Here is a 14,460-nt window from a genome sequence, read left to right as displayed (position 1 = left end):
AAAGCAACTGTCCAGCACTGCTACTGCTACAACTACTTTTGTTGCACTACAACAATACTGCACTTTTACTGCTTAAACTAAGTTTTAACAATATACTCATTTTAATGATAAGTACTTTTATACCACAACCACAGCTACAGCAATTAGTACTGTGAATAGGCTACTACTTATAATATTGATAATGATAATTGTATATGACTACAACTTTACAATTACTAATTTCACAACAATAATAAAAATGTTTTATGTTTCCTACTTTTACCTCTTTGACTACTACAAGCAAAATATCAGCTGATGCCAAATACTATTACTGAACAACAAAAAGAAAAACAATAATAATAATAAACAATTACAATTATTATTATACTTGCTACAGCTACAACTACTACAGCAACTAATATTGTTGTATTAAATGTGTTCTTATCATAATGATTAATAGCTAAATTATTACTGACAGTAGTAGTGCAATTTGTATTTTCTGTTAGTATCACAACCACGACTAATACAACTACCACTACTACTACTACTAATAATAAAAATATTAAATAATAGTAATAACAGTATTTGTACTTTGTTTTTAAAGTATAATTCAGAACTGATAAAGATTTTAAATAATTTTTTAAAGGCTACTCCGATCAGTATTATTATTGGTGGGTTACTAATGTGTGTCCTCACCTCTCTGGCATGTGGGTAAATTGTGACAGTGGGCTAAAGTGTACAGGATGATGTCACGACTGTGCTCCGGGGTCTGCCAGTACTGCCGCTGTGCAGAGTTTCCACACTGAACTGTTACACCCTGTAAGCCCCGGCACACAGAACCACAACACTGTCGCCACTCCGCTGCCATAACGACGAGGATGATGCTGCTGCTGCCGCCAAAGCATCACTGCTAGGGCTACTTGATTTACCTCACACGCACACAAACACACACACACACACACACACACACACACACAAACAAGAGGGCTCTAACCATCATACTAAATTTTGTCCATGCAAATTAAGTGTGAACATATATGCAGCTGTCCAGCTCAGTGGAGGAGATGGAGGGTTCGTGGAGATGAGGGTCCAGGCCAAATTCAAACAGCGCTGCGCCTGCCAAACTCCTTCCTCCACTCCCTCCTCCTCAGGCCCAGAGACACAGGGCTGTCTGTGTGCGTTTATAATGCTTCCACCACAGCATGTATAGGGGAGCCTTGTGCCTACGTGCAGTGTCCCGATAAAGAGTGAAGCAAAGCAATACGCACATTTATAAGCACAAACACAGACATGCAGAGGGATAAGCATCATATATTCATGGTAATTCCATAGCTGTTTTGTCCTCAATCTGCAGTGTGTGTTCATGTGTGAGACTCCGTTGCTTTACCACTAGGCTGCACTGTCAGTCTGCCTGTCTAATAGGCTGCGCGCCTGTGAGGACAACGGCGCTGTCATCTTCACCCCTGACGCTCCGATCTTTTAAGACCAGAGGAAAGAGCATTCTCTGAACCCTTAAGCACAACCATCTTCACCAGAAAAAAAACAGCACTGATTTCTGTCAGCATCTGATGTCGATGCATGACCAGAGGGATTTGTATAGGAGAAAAGGAAGCTTTGTAAAGGAGCAGGCTGACAAGATGACATGGGGAAATTAAATCTACATTTTTCTACAACAAGCATAACATGAAGAATATTAGAGAAACAAACGTCTGTCGAGGAATGATTTTCCATTAAAATCTAGAGCCTGCAGCTACTCGCCAGAAAGAAAAATCTCTGTTCTTCATTTATGCTGTCGAACATGATCTCTTCCATTGTTTCGAATTGCACCCGAAAATAAATGTGCACACCCTGAGAACTCACTCCGGCTGCTGCCTCAGCCACCTCTCGCATCTTTGTTAATTGATGTTTCCAAGCAGACGCATATCAGTGTAACATCTCACTATCGATAGCAGTCCACTCTTCTTTTTTTCTGGCTACTGGGGTTGGTAAAAAATGTCCACATTCAAAATAAAAAGTCAGTGAGTTTGAACAATTGAACTCCGAGGCTGAGGTATAAAAACAATAATGTGTGTGCTCAGAATACGAATGGGCTATGAGTGAGAACACAAAGAGAAGTAACACCAATATATTGGGGTCATTTAGTCCTTTTGCCATAATTGAAGTTGTGTGATGGAGAGAAATGTGTAATAGATGTCATATTACACACACACACAAACACACACACACACACACACACTAGCAAGCTCATTAAAATGGCTCCCCATAGCTCTATGCTCTCACAGTGAGTCTTCCCGAAGCCTTGTTATTGTATACGAATACATTGTGTGTGTATGTGTGTGTGTGTGTAGAGTATCTGCATCTGTATGTGTTATTATGGTGAAAATGCAGGAACGTATGTGAAAAATTCACTGTTGATTATATCACCAAGGCAACAATGTAGGGAGTCCCTTGTATTTGTTTGTTTGAGTGAGACTGACTCTTCATGAGTCCACCTGGGTTCACCTCTGTGCGTGTGTGTGTGTGTTTTGAGGGACGTTTGGCATCAAAACCTTATTGTGTGTGTCTGTATATACTGAATATGTGCATATGATTGTGTGTGTGTGTGTGTGTGTGTGTGTGTGTGTGTGTGTGTGTGTGTGTGTGTGTGTGTGTGTGTGTGTGTGTGTGTGAGAGCGAGCAGATGGTGGGGGTCAGTTCGTGCCTACTGTTGTGGGGCTGTTGTTGCTGTGTGTTGGCTAAATATAGCACAGTGGTGACAGAGCGGCTCAGAGCACAGTCACAGACTCTGTCACTGGTCTCACTTTAATTCTTTGATCAGTTCGGCTCCTTTCATTTCACCCTAATATAATTGAGTCACTTCAAAGCAAGTCAATTAATTTCAGGTAAATTAAATTCAACTATAAACCAACTACCCGCAGAATGATAGTGAAAACCGTAATTTCACCCGACAACGCTTATCAACACCAATTATCGTAATGAATGACTCAAAAGAATTGTTCCCCTACTTTTTTCCTTAAACATATTGTAGGATTTACTAGTATGGTGTAAATGCTCAGACAGGGTTTAAGCCTATATCGCTTACCCTGTATTGTATATGTTATCATATTTTCCACCATTTTGTTTTGCTGTTTAATTCTACAGTACTGGTATACATGATTGTCAGGTCTTACCATACAAAGTTTCCCTCTTTTAAAAGAAATAGTGCTTTTATTCACTTTATTATGAATAATTCATATTAACTCTAGTTCGTTCTACTTTGCTGTGTTCTTTTCCCAGTTGTTGTAAAGATACAGAATAAAGTATATTGTGTTTACTCTGAGAATTATGTTTAATTTGTGATTGTTTATTACTCTGTCTTTTACTATTTAATTAAAAATTTTAAATAGTTTTTGTTGACAAACCTTGTTCTCTATCCATTGTGGACTTAGTGGTTCTGTGCTAAATCCCAAATATATAGAATTTTCTTTATCGACATTTGCAAAACATTGTGTCTCTGTTCCAATGCTGAGGAAGGTTGGACTGTGAAAGCACCATAAAATAGTCTAAGTCAGGGGGTGATCATTAAAAAGTGTCCCTGTGATCCAAAAGCCACAATTTTATAAGAATTATATTCAGGAAGAGTTGACTTGCAATGATGGTCACTTACAGTAACATTGATTAGAACGAATGGCAAAGTGAAAGCAGTGTCTCTACTATAAAGAGAAAACTAGAATTAATCAAGTCAATTGATAAAAATATTTTGTGTGATTTGTAGAGTTTCATTGGTTCATAAGCAATGATCAACAAAATGTAAAATCATAATTAAGGGATCTGGAGGTTGTGTACAGTCAGGGCTTTAAAAACCAACAGCAACATTTTAAAATCCATTGTAAAATGAATTGGAAGCCATCGACGAGAGGCTAGGAGAGGACTATTGTGGTCGTTTCCTCGTCCGAGGTCAAAAGCCTTTCAAACCTGCTGCAACCCTGCCTGTTTGGAATGATCTGCTCTCTTGTCCTGTGTTAAAGCTCCAGAGCTACTTCAGGATGATTCCCTGTCATTAGTGAGTCCCAAATTGGCAACATTTCAAAATAAAAACTCTGCAATTTGTTAAAAGCGTTATAGCAACAAAACTAACTTTGTGCTTTTACGTTAAAGACAACTTGCTAAAGAGGAAGTGATTCTTTAAATGTTCAGCACTGGACAATGAATGTCTGTCTATTAATTATTTGCTGGGTCAGATGTTTTTGACAGTTGACGACCACTGCTGTTGTTTATCAGAGGACGCAGAAGAGGACATGTTCAACTGGACATGTTGGCAGACTGAAGGCACACTGCCCCACCCCCACTGACTGCTATTGATATATATATATATATATATACTTACCAATAGTGAAGCCGATTAGATGAAAGGTTTGTGAGATATGTGTTCCACAAAAAGACAGACAGCAGTTTGAGGAGTTAGATAAAAACCTCCCCCCATCCTCCTTGTCCCCCTCTATGGCACTAGCAGCAGAGAAACACTGAACACTAAAACCATTTAGATCTCCTGCAAAGAGCTTTTTGCATCTCCTCATCTGCTTTTTCTGTCATCCCCAATTCTCTGCTCCCCCCCTCCAACATGCAGGTCAGTGAACTCTTATCAGGGAGCTCCAGCTTACACAGCTCCAGGTCAGAGGTGCTGTACTTAACAGGTAGCCTTACAGAGATGAGCTTTTTGAGGGAGGTAGAGTCAAAACAGGCTGCAGAAGATGAGGGTCGCACATTGAGCAAATGACGGCACTTCATGCACAATGACCTTTATTAAGTAGCAGCTGGTAGATGATAATAAAGTATTTTACACAAACTGTATTTGATGCTGCAGACTTCGAAATACAAAAACAGCATCCAGCAATGAAGACAAGGACAAAGTTCTATAAAAATCCAAAGGGTATCAGTGCACCAGTCTGTGTGCAGGTCATCACGTTGTAAGTCCCCCGACATCTCGGGAAGACTCAGCTGTGAAATAGTGGGAGTACTCCCATCACAGCCATGATGCGATCCAGTGCTTGCAATAAAGTAAATGCTGCATCTAATTAGAAAAGACGGATTATGACACCCTGGCGCCCGTCAAACACAGATACCTGAAAGGACTACCGAGCCATACCTCCATGTACACACATTTGCAAATGCATGTAATGCTCTGTCCTGTAAAACATATGCACACACATCATTAACCCTCAATTTACAATGCTTTAAACCTACTGGCTAATATTTGCCAGGAGATGCCAGGAACACACAGCATACCATCGCACAATAATGTCATGAATCACTGACTGTATACCATATATGCACTGACAGCAAGGTGTAGCCACATCCACCAGCACAAACCGTAAAATTACATGCATCTTAGGCAATTTTCTGTGTTGCCTTTCCCTCCCAGACCAAAATTGGTGAAACACAAACTGCGAGGTTCAAATGCAGCTACATACGGCTAGATACTTTCTCCACTACCACAAAATAACACTTTTGTACACATTTGTGACGCATCTCAGCAGACGAGTCTTGAATCAGTAGGTCAGAGGGATTATATCAATAGATGGTCAGTATTTTAACTCGCCCTGGCTTCTTAAAGTCTTTTAATCAGCCTTAGAGTCTACAGAATACACCAGCTTCACACCAGTTTCACAATAAATCAAAAGTATGTTTAGGCTTTAGGTGTCGGCCCTTATCAGCAAAAACTCGATTGACATCTTCTTCTGTGTCTTCTATGTATGTGGCACTGCTTTCTAGTCCTGAGATATTTGTGTTTTTGTTTTTTTTCAGTTTTGTGTCTGTCATGTGTTTGAAACGTCATCAACACACCCACTTGCTCGCAATTAATCCTGCAGAGGATCTCCTGCTGTGACCCTTTTATCTGGAGAAAGCCTGGAGGCTCTTGCTTGGTTATTTGCGTTCTCACATACAGGCCCTCCGGAGAATGTCAGGATTATCCAGAGTTCAGTGCATGTCTGAAAGCAGCTGCATATAGCAGGGAGGTGAGATCTGATCCCAAGAGGTCACAGGAGACACATTTTAATGTCAGGTGTGAACAGACGAACTTAGAGCTGTCCACTTGTGATCAGATCTCTCAGGACGGATGTAAAAACCAGGTCTAAACAGGCCTTTAAAGTGACCTTACATAGAAACTTGTTTTAATGTGCCTCAGCAACCTATTATATGTTGGTTGTCACAACCTGGCTCAATTTTAAGGAATGTAAATAAACAACAACAGATCCTCACAGCTTTTGCTTTTTTTTGCTTGCAGATGAAATGACAATCACTGTTTTTAATATAATGAACAACAATGTTGACTGAGAACTTTCTGTCAGCAGACAATTTGATGAAGATAAACCAAAGTATAAATAAACAGAGAGAACATTTTTCTCTGGTATTAATCACCATGTTAGAGACGCAAAATAAGGCGCACATGAAATAACATAATAGAAACAAACAGATTCACTGCCAGTGGTTGTTTTTTAAAGTTCATGGTGAGAGCTGGATATTGTTACTGTGTGGGACATTTTGCAAAACAGTACAAAAAGAGATTTTGGCCTTTACCACCTTACAGTCATTAATTCTTAGAATAAAAACATAAGACACGTCATGCGTGTCAGTGAATCCTTCAGCCAATCAGAGCAGAGTTGTGATGTCACAGAGGTGTTCCCAAGGAGCTGCAGCTGGAGGAGAGCTGCTGCGAACAACTGCGTGTTAGATTTCAGGTCACGTGACCTGGTGAAGTGGGCTGGATGAAGTTTGACAATAATTCAAACCAGCATGCATTGTGTTAGGACCAGCATGTTAGCAATCCGGCAAAACCTTTTGTTACATTCAACAAGTTTTTATGTCTGATGAATGTGTTCTTGAGATTTTTGCTTTCGACAACTGCACATGGTAACTTTTCCACAATGTCAGACATTAAAGAACCTGTCATGATGTAATATGACAATGTTTATTTAGATCAGTGGCAGTTTTGACCACAGAACACAGAACCACCAGGAACATAAACTGCACTCCCAGCACACTTCGGAAACATCGGTATAAACAGTCAGCTCTCTGGGCCTCTATATGTATTTTCTCCTGTCCTTTCACCAGCTTTCATAAATGTTAATGCTAAGCATCATAATCATCGAGGGATTTAAATAATTTCTTCAAAGGTGCTTCCTTGGAGCAAATCTTTTCATGGGCCATTACTTCAACCTGACCATGTAACCCTGCGAGATCTCTGAGAGCAGTCAGGTCACCTGGATTTAATGAGCCTCCGTTTCATCTAAAGGTTTTCTGCCGTCGTCTGCTGCTGATCTGCCATGCTTCCTCTGAGCAGCCAGGACTGAACAGTAATCTGTCAGCGCTCCTTGTTTTACCATGTTTGACACACAGCTCAAGTACATTTATACAAAGTTACGTAATCTGCTGTGAAATCAGTTCCCTCAGACAAGGCTCACAGCCTGAGTGTGTTATGCTTTGAGCAATGAGCGTTGATTATTCACTCTCATTTACCTCCTACAACACACAAATGCATCTGCTTGTGCTTTTGCTGGGGATTGTCAGTCTCAGCAGTCAATCATGATCACTCACCCTTTTTAGAGCATAATACAATTAATCAAGATGCTGTGAATTAACCTCTTGGTCTCTCTATACAGTCTATGATGTGTCTAGTAAGACATTTTTATCAAAACAGGCAGTAGTGATCTATAACCCTGGTGATAAACCTAGAGGACGTTCTGAAACAGCACGGTCATTGTTAATAAGTGACATCTCATGTTTTAAGGTGTTGGCATCTGTTGCTTCAGTACATGGGCGGAGCTGGAATTCAGATCGTTTGTGGCTCACAAGATAGCTAAAGAAAATTCTGACAACAGCAACACCAGTAAATCCTTTTGTTAATTTGAACAACACAGACTTAGGACTGCACATATTCATGTGAAATCATGAATAAACAGTGACTCATCTACATACCATCCAGAGCTAAGATTTTATCTTCATGGTCTTAAAAGCCTGTAATCAGAATGTGTGAATTAATAACCAGTGCAATAATACCAGCACGACCAAATTAAAAGCTGTTGGTGAACACAGAGGTTTTTAATGCTCCTATATAATGCTATTTAAATACATCACAAAGCTTTTATTTGTATTTGTTCAGCTGACAGAACATTTGTAATTGTGTTAAGTCCGCAAAGTGTAAGGTAAGAGGAAAGACAGACACAACGTCTGGTTTATCAGGTTCAACTTCAACATCTTTTCTCTCTGCAGTTTGTAAAACTACTCTCTGTGTGACTCCCATCTCACCAAGCTCAAATAAACTTACAGAAACTAAATCTTGATCCATGAAATCTATCCAGCTGCATGACCTGCTGCCAATGTCTCAATTCATGGGAGGCCGCTTCTGCCACCTGTTGTGGAGCAGCATGAGTGGAGGAGTATCATGGTTTTATGGTTGCAGAAACAGCATCCCCCATAATTTTAATAAAAGAGAGAAAGAAAATCATATAAATGTCTTTTAATGTAAAATGAGCAAAGAATGGATAAGGATGCCGTGGGCAAGAAATATGTGACTAATTACAAAGTCTTATTCAATTAATTTCACTTCTTTCCACTTTGCCGCTCTTTTGTGCCTTGTTTTGATACAGTCAGTCAAACTAAACATTCAGGTAAAAGTGAGGGTGGGAGGAGATGAACGACATGGTTCTCTCTGCAGCTTAAAGGTACAGTGTGTAAAATTTAGTGACATCTGGTGGTGAAGTTGCATTTTGCAGCTGAATAGCACCTGTGGTAGCTGCAGTTTTCATAAAAACGCAAAAGTTTTAGTTTGTCCAGTTTGGGCAACTGTAAAAAAACAAAGGGCTCATTCTAGGGTAAAGAAAAGAACAATTAGTACAATTTAAATGAGACACGCTAGTCAAAACATCACTAGGATTATATTCTATTCAATTTCTTCCAATTGATCCCCTCAGATAAATCTTACACACTGGACCTTTAAGTAAATATTTAGCACTTTCACTATCGGAAGAAATTCTGAATTTCTGACTCAATCTGTCACATATGCTTTATATATCAGAGTTCAGAGAATGTCTGATACCCAATTCTCTTCCATCACCAATTTAATGTTTCAAATCAGTCCATGATTAGCCAGGTCCTCGAAATAGAATAAAAAGAATATGGTGTCGAATAGTTCATAGTGAGTCTGTTTTTTTTTCTCCCCAGTGGAGCCAAGAGCAGCAGGGACCGTGAGAGGGTCTTAACCAAGAACAATATCAATAATGAGGTCACACTTTAGTGTGTGCATGAGGAAACTGTATGAATGCATGTGTGTGTATCTGAGAAAACAGAGTGTGTGTCTGTGTATGTGAGAGAGAGCTTTGAGCTTTGCGGGGTCAGTGTTGTTGTCGTATTAATACAGTTTAGTCCTAATTAGCAGGCTGCCTCTAAGCCTCAAGTGTCCTCTCACAACACACAACACTTCCTACCAATCAATTTCCAGGAAAACAAGAATAAGCCCTGGAACTACAACACAATGACCCATAGGCTTTGGTGCCCCCCCCCCCCCCCCTCTATGTTTTATGTTTTTCTTGAACATGATATTTCAGCACAAGACTGACATCCCAAAAGACAAACAGCCAAAAGTGATGAGTTGTCTTGTATCTTCTCTCCTAGAAAGCTTGTCTTGACTTGTTTGAAAACCCAGAGAGTTGACAAAGTGACAGGGACTGCTCCACTGAGACCCTGTCGGACACTGTGTCTTTGTGTGTGTGTGTGTGTGTGTGTGTGTGTGTGTGTGTGTGTGTGTGTGTGTGTGTGTGTGTGTGTGTGTGTGTGTGTCCTTCTTGCCTTCTGTATGTGTGCTAGTTAGGGCTAGAAAGAGCCTGTGTGACATGTGGTGTGTTACATCTTAAATCAATAATAAAAAAGATAAAAAGACAGAAATGATTGAAGACTATTAAAAACTGTTGGAATCTGTCCAGTGAGTTTAATTAGGACAAAGTATGATGGGGAAAGTTATAAAATCTTTCCAATGGGAATCTAAATTTACACAGTATTTATAGACCTTGATGTTTTCTTTACTTAGATATTTCTAACCATTAAAGGAAAATATTTATTTGCTTACTTTCCCAAGTGAGATACTAAGATCAATGCCAATCAGTGTGTGTGCGTGTGTGTGTGTACTCTAAGTATACAGAGCAGGGATCTGGATGAGACTGAGGGTGAAAAGGCAGAAATCACTCACAAGGGCACGGTATAGCATCTGGACGGTGTTCAGTTACTTCAGATTTTTCTGCCAGTTCATTTTCAAGGCAAGTGTTTGAGTGCATTTTTAGCAACTGAATAATTACCTTTACCAGACTTAACATGCCATCACCCGCAGTCTCTAACATTTGAAAACAAAAGTTTTCTAAACTTTAACTCAACTCAGACTAAATAAAATATGTACAGCTCTGAGAACAATTAAGATTTTGACTTGTATTTTCTACTGGTACAAGTGAAAAGAGTCCATATAAGTTTTGCATGATTCAAGTAGTTAATCACGTCAAAGGTTGGGAATCAGTGTGACTGCAGTGTGGTGTGTGGATGAGTGAAGCATGTGCACATGCATGAAGACAAAAGATGTGGAAGCCAACCATGTGCAGAGTCAAAGAGAGACCTATATTTTTTATAGCTGCATACTCCCACTTCCCACAACCTTCCCTTTCAACAGACCTAACAGACAGCATTGAGTATGGAGTACTGAAATAAGTTCTGAACTCTTGAAGTCAGACTCAGAACTTTATTCTCTCTCTGGCAGAATATCACACTCACTCGTTGTCAGTTCATTACATACACTTATAAACTTAATGCAGTCCTGCAATACGTCCTTCTTCATGCAGGGTGAATGATTGTTCAGTCTTTGGTGCTGTTGAACTGTGTTGAATTGTACCCACACTGTCTTAGGTTTGCTTTTTCACATCATTATCCAATCAGACCTACCGATTAAAACAACCCAGCAGTTGCAGCCAACAGACAGACTATGGAGAGACATCTCAGGATGAACAACATCAATAACAGCAGAGACCATGTCAGGTTCCACTCCTGTCAACAAAGACAAGAAGCGTGAGGCTGCAGTGATGCAGACTCCCCAACACTGGACAGTTAAAGATTGAAAAACGTAGCCTGGTCTGATGACTCTGGATTTCTGCTGAGGCTGCAGATGGAAGAGTCACAATCTGGTGTCAACAGCATGAATCCATGGAGCCAACCTGCCCTGTGTTAACTTTGTCCTTGTCACACTTTTCGACCTTGATACCAATCAATGATGAGTATTATTTCTGACCTTGGTCATCCCGTCAGGGCTTAAAATGAACATGACAATGAATTCAGTGAACTTCACTTTGGGATGTAGTAGCGATATATAAATCTTACCCCACGGCTCCACTGATTTAGTATTCAGGGGTGGACTAGAGGCAGCAGTAATGATAATGTGTTTGTTGCTTATAAAATAAGAGCGGCACCTGCTTTACTGTTAAACCAACCAGATGAAAGTTTAAATTATTTTTATCGTATAATAATAAACCACTTCATGAGCTATACGGGGGCAAGAAACTGTCTGCTGTCTCATACTCATCTACATCCTCATGGATAGACTCAATTGGATTTAATAGCTAAAAATGAAAACAACTCAGAAGTGTTATCTGGTAGGTGTTAGAAAAGCCAGAATCCCCAGTGTTTTAAATAAAAAAAAAAAAAAGCAAGCTGACTTTCAAGTTTATGATAATAACTTTTGAATGTGGTATTTTCCACATTATTTCAGTATTAGAAGGTTTGATTGCTGCTTATTTACCTGCATACACACAGAACAAAAACAAAAAAAGAAACAAATACATGTTAACAATGATATAATAAATTGTTGTTTCAAGACTTACATGAGTGCTTAAATGTCTATGTATGTGTGAGAAATATGATAAAAAAGGGGGGAAGGGCAGAAGATTGTAAATTATCTGCCGTAATACTGATCCTGTTTGTCAGACAGGAAAGTGATTAATTGGGTCCTGGTGTACAATCAGTACCCTCACTGATTCACATCACAGTTGTAATGATCACAGTAATGATGGTGGGAGTTAATAACTGATGCCCTGATCACATTTTGGTGTTTGTTTATTTTTAATGGAGCCAGACTGGTCCTCTGTCAATGAATCTAATCCAATAGATGTTTCCTGTGTGCAATATGTGTAGCTTGATCTTTAGTTCTTGTATTCAGTCTTTTTATTTATTTGTTTTCATATTCTTTGAAGCTGCAGGACATGTGAGTGCTGGAAATGCAGTGAGTCAGTCATTTTAGAGCAGCTTCAGCCTTTCAGCAGACAGGTGCTGTGGATCTACTTAAATCCCCCATATGAGTGTCATTTTGACCCAGAAGGAGGTTTGTTCAGTTTGTTTTTAGGTAGTGAAGTCCACTGTTTATCAAGCAGCTCCTGAATTTTCAATGTAGAGATGCATTATTCTCTCCTGTTTGGATTTACAGAGTTTCTTATTCTGCAGTGCACGTTGATTGTTAATTATTGCTCAATTTAAACTTTAACACATAAATTCTGCATGCAACATATGGTGAAGTCTTGTCCAGATGTTAATATGCATGCAACCATTCATGTCATTTCCTGTCCCTGTGCTGTCCTTTGGGAGAGGTGGGCAGCTTGGAGGAGTTCACCCTGGTGCAGTGTGGCTGTGCAGAGCTGATCGTGGAAGAGCAGGAGCTGCTCAAACTGTACCAGCACAGCTTTGATGATGAGGGGGTGGACCTGGACCTCAACATGGATCTGCTGCACAACATCTGCTCTAACCACCTGTGACGGTGAGCCTCAGCACTCACCAGGATATAACAACATGCATACTGAGCAATGTATTTCATGGCTAAAAGAGAAGATCCACACTAAAGTCCACCCATTAATCAACATTTCTATTTATGTCGATCAAGGTGAAGGTGAATTATAGATAACTCTGGCTCCTAACGCCAACACATGCACCCAAAAGTAAAGCATATAAACTAACCTAGAACTATATAGAAGTTCATAATCGCAATACATTATGTATCATATTTGAACAGTGGAATAAATATGCAGACTGCTGCATTCAAATAGCATACCCCAGATGGCATTACATTTAGATCAATAGAATATATGGACATCTTGCAGGATAGTTCAGAGTGGCTTCCTGTGGTGATGATTGAGCATTTTATAAAAATCATTAGATATCATCTGCATAAAGAATAATCTTATTTTGTGTGTGTGTGGGAGTTGGGGGAGGGGGGTAATATTTCTTCTTAATGTTGATGGTTAGATGAATGGGTGTTGATTGATGTTTAAATAGAAATGTAAGCCTAGCCAAAGGCTTCCTGATCTGCTGATGACTGCTGTATCTCCACTTTAACAATGTCTTTGCTTCTGCTGTACCAATTCAAGCCAATTAGCCTAGTTGTCAGGATCCCTTTTCTCTCTCCCTCTTTCATTCTTTCTGTTTCCCCTCCCTTCTTTGGTTGTAAGTCCCCCTCAACAACCTCAGCTGTATTTAAACCCTGCTCTTCTTTCCACTCAGAGTGTCAGATCGTTCCCTCGCTACAAGTGTTATCATCTTGGCTCTACTTTGTGTGTTATTTGCTCTTGTCAGCTAGTTTGAACTCTGCCTCACCACCTGTCTCTGTGTTTCAAGATCTCCACCTGGTTCATCAGCACCTCTGCTGCGCTCAAACTCTCAGCCCAGTTCGACAATCCAGCTTCACCCAGCCTGCCAGCCAGAAGTTGCAAAAGTACTCAAATTATTTAATTTAGTAGAAGTACAGATTCAATCCCTTTACTCAAGCAAAACTAATTAAGTACAGGTTCTGAAATTTACTTAAAGGTACAGTGTGTAGAATTTGTGACATCTAGTGGTAAAGTTGCATATTGCAGCTGAATATCCCTCACCTCACCCTCCCCTTCCCTCTCTGTGTTGTTATGTCTTTAACATTGTTTCCTCATCCGTGGGGGTTGAAACGAGCCAGTTGTAAAGAGTAGAAAGTATAGATATTTGTGTTCAAATGTAGGGAGTAAAAAGTCGTCAGGAAAATAAATACTCAAGTAAAGTACAGATACCTGAAAAATCTACTTAAGTACCGCAACAAACTATTTGTACTTTGTTACTTCCCACCTCTGCAGTCAACAACATGCTCTCACTGTCTCTGCTGGCTGTCGTTGATTCAGGTGATGAGGAGAAGTTTTTGGATTCTGTGGTGGTGACACAGGTTGGGATAACCCTGCTACCACTGGATGAACCTCTCGTGACTTACACATTAGATGGGAGGTTGCTGGATAAGATAACTCACCAGACCGAACCCATGACCGTGATTCTCTCAGGTCACCATCAGGAGACCATCAGATTTTTTGTCATTTCTGCCCCAAAGACTCTTCTGTTGCTCAGGCTCTCTCTCTCCCTCCTCATAGACTTTATGACTGCTCTATTGATCTCTGTCCTGGCTCGTCT

The sequence above is a fragment of the Paralichthys olivaceus genome, chromosome 2 (genome assembly GCF_024713975.1).
Source record: "Paralichthys olivaceus isolate ysfri-2021 chromosome 2, ASM2471397v2, whole genome shotgun sequence".
Taxonomy (NCBI): domain Eukaryota; kingdom Metazoa; phylum Chordata; class Actinopteri; order Pleuronectiformes; family Paralichthyidae; genus Paralichthys; species Paralichthys olivaceus.
This window is presented reverse-complemented; position numbering follows the sequence as displayed.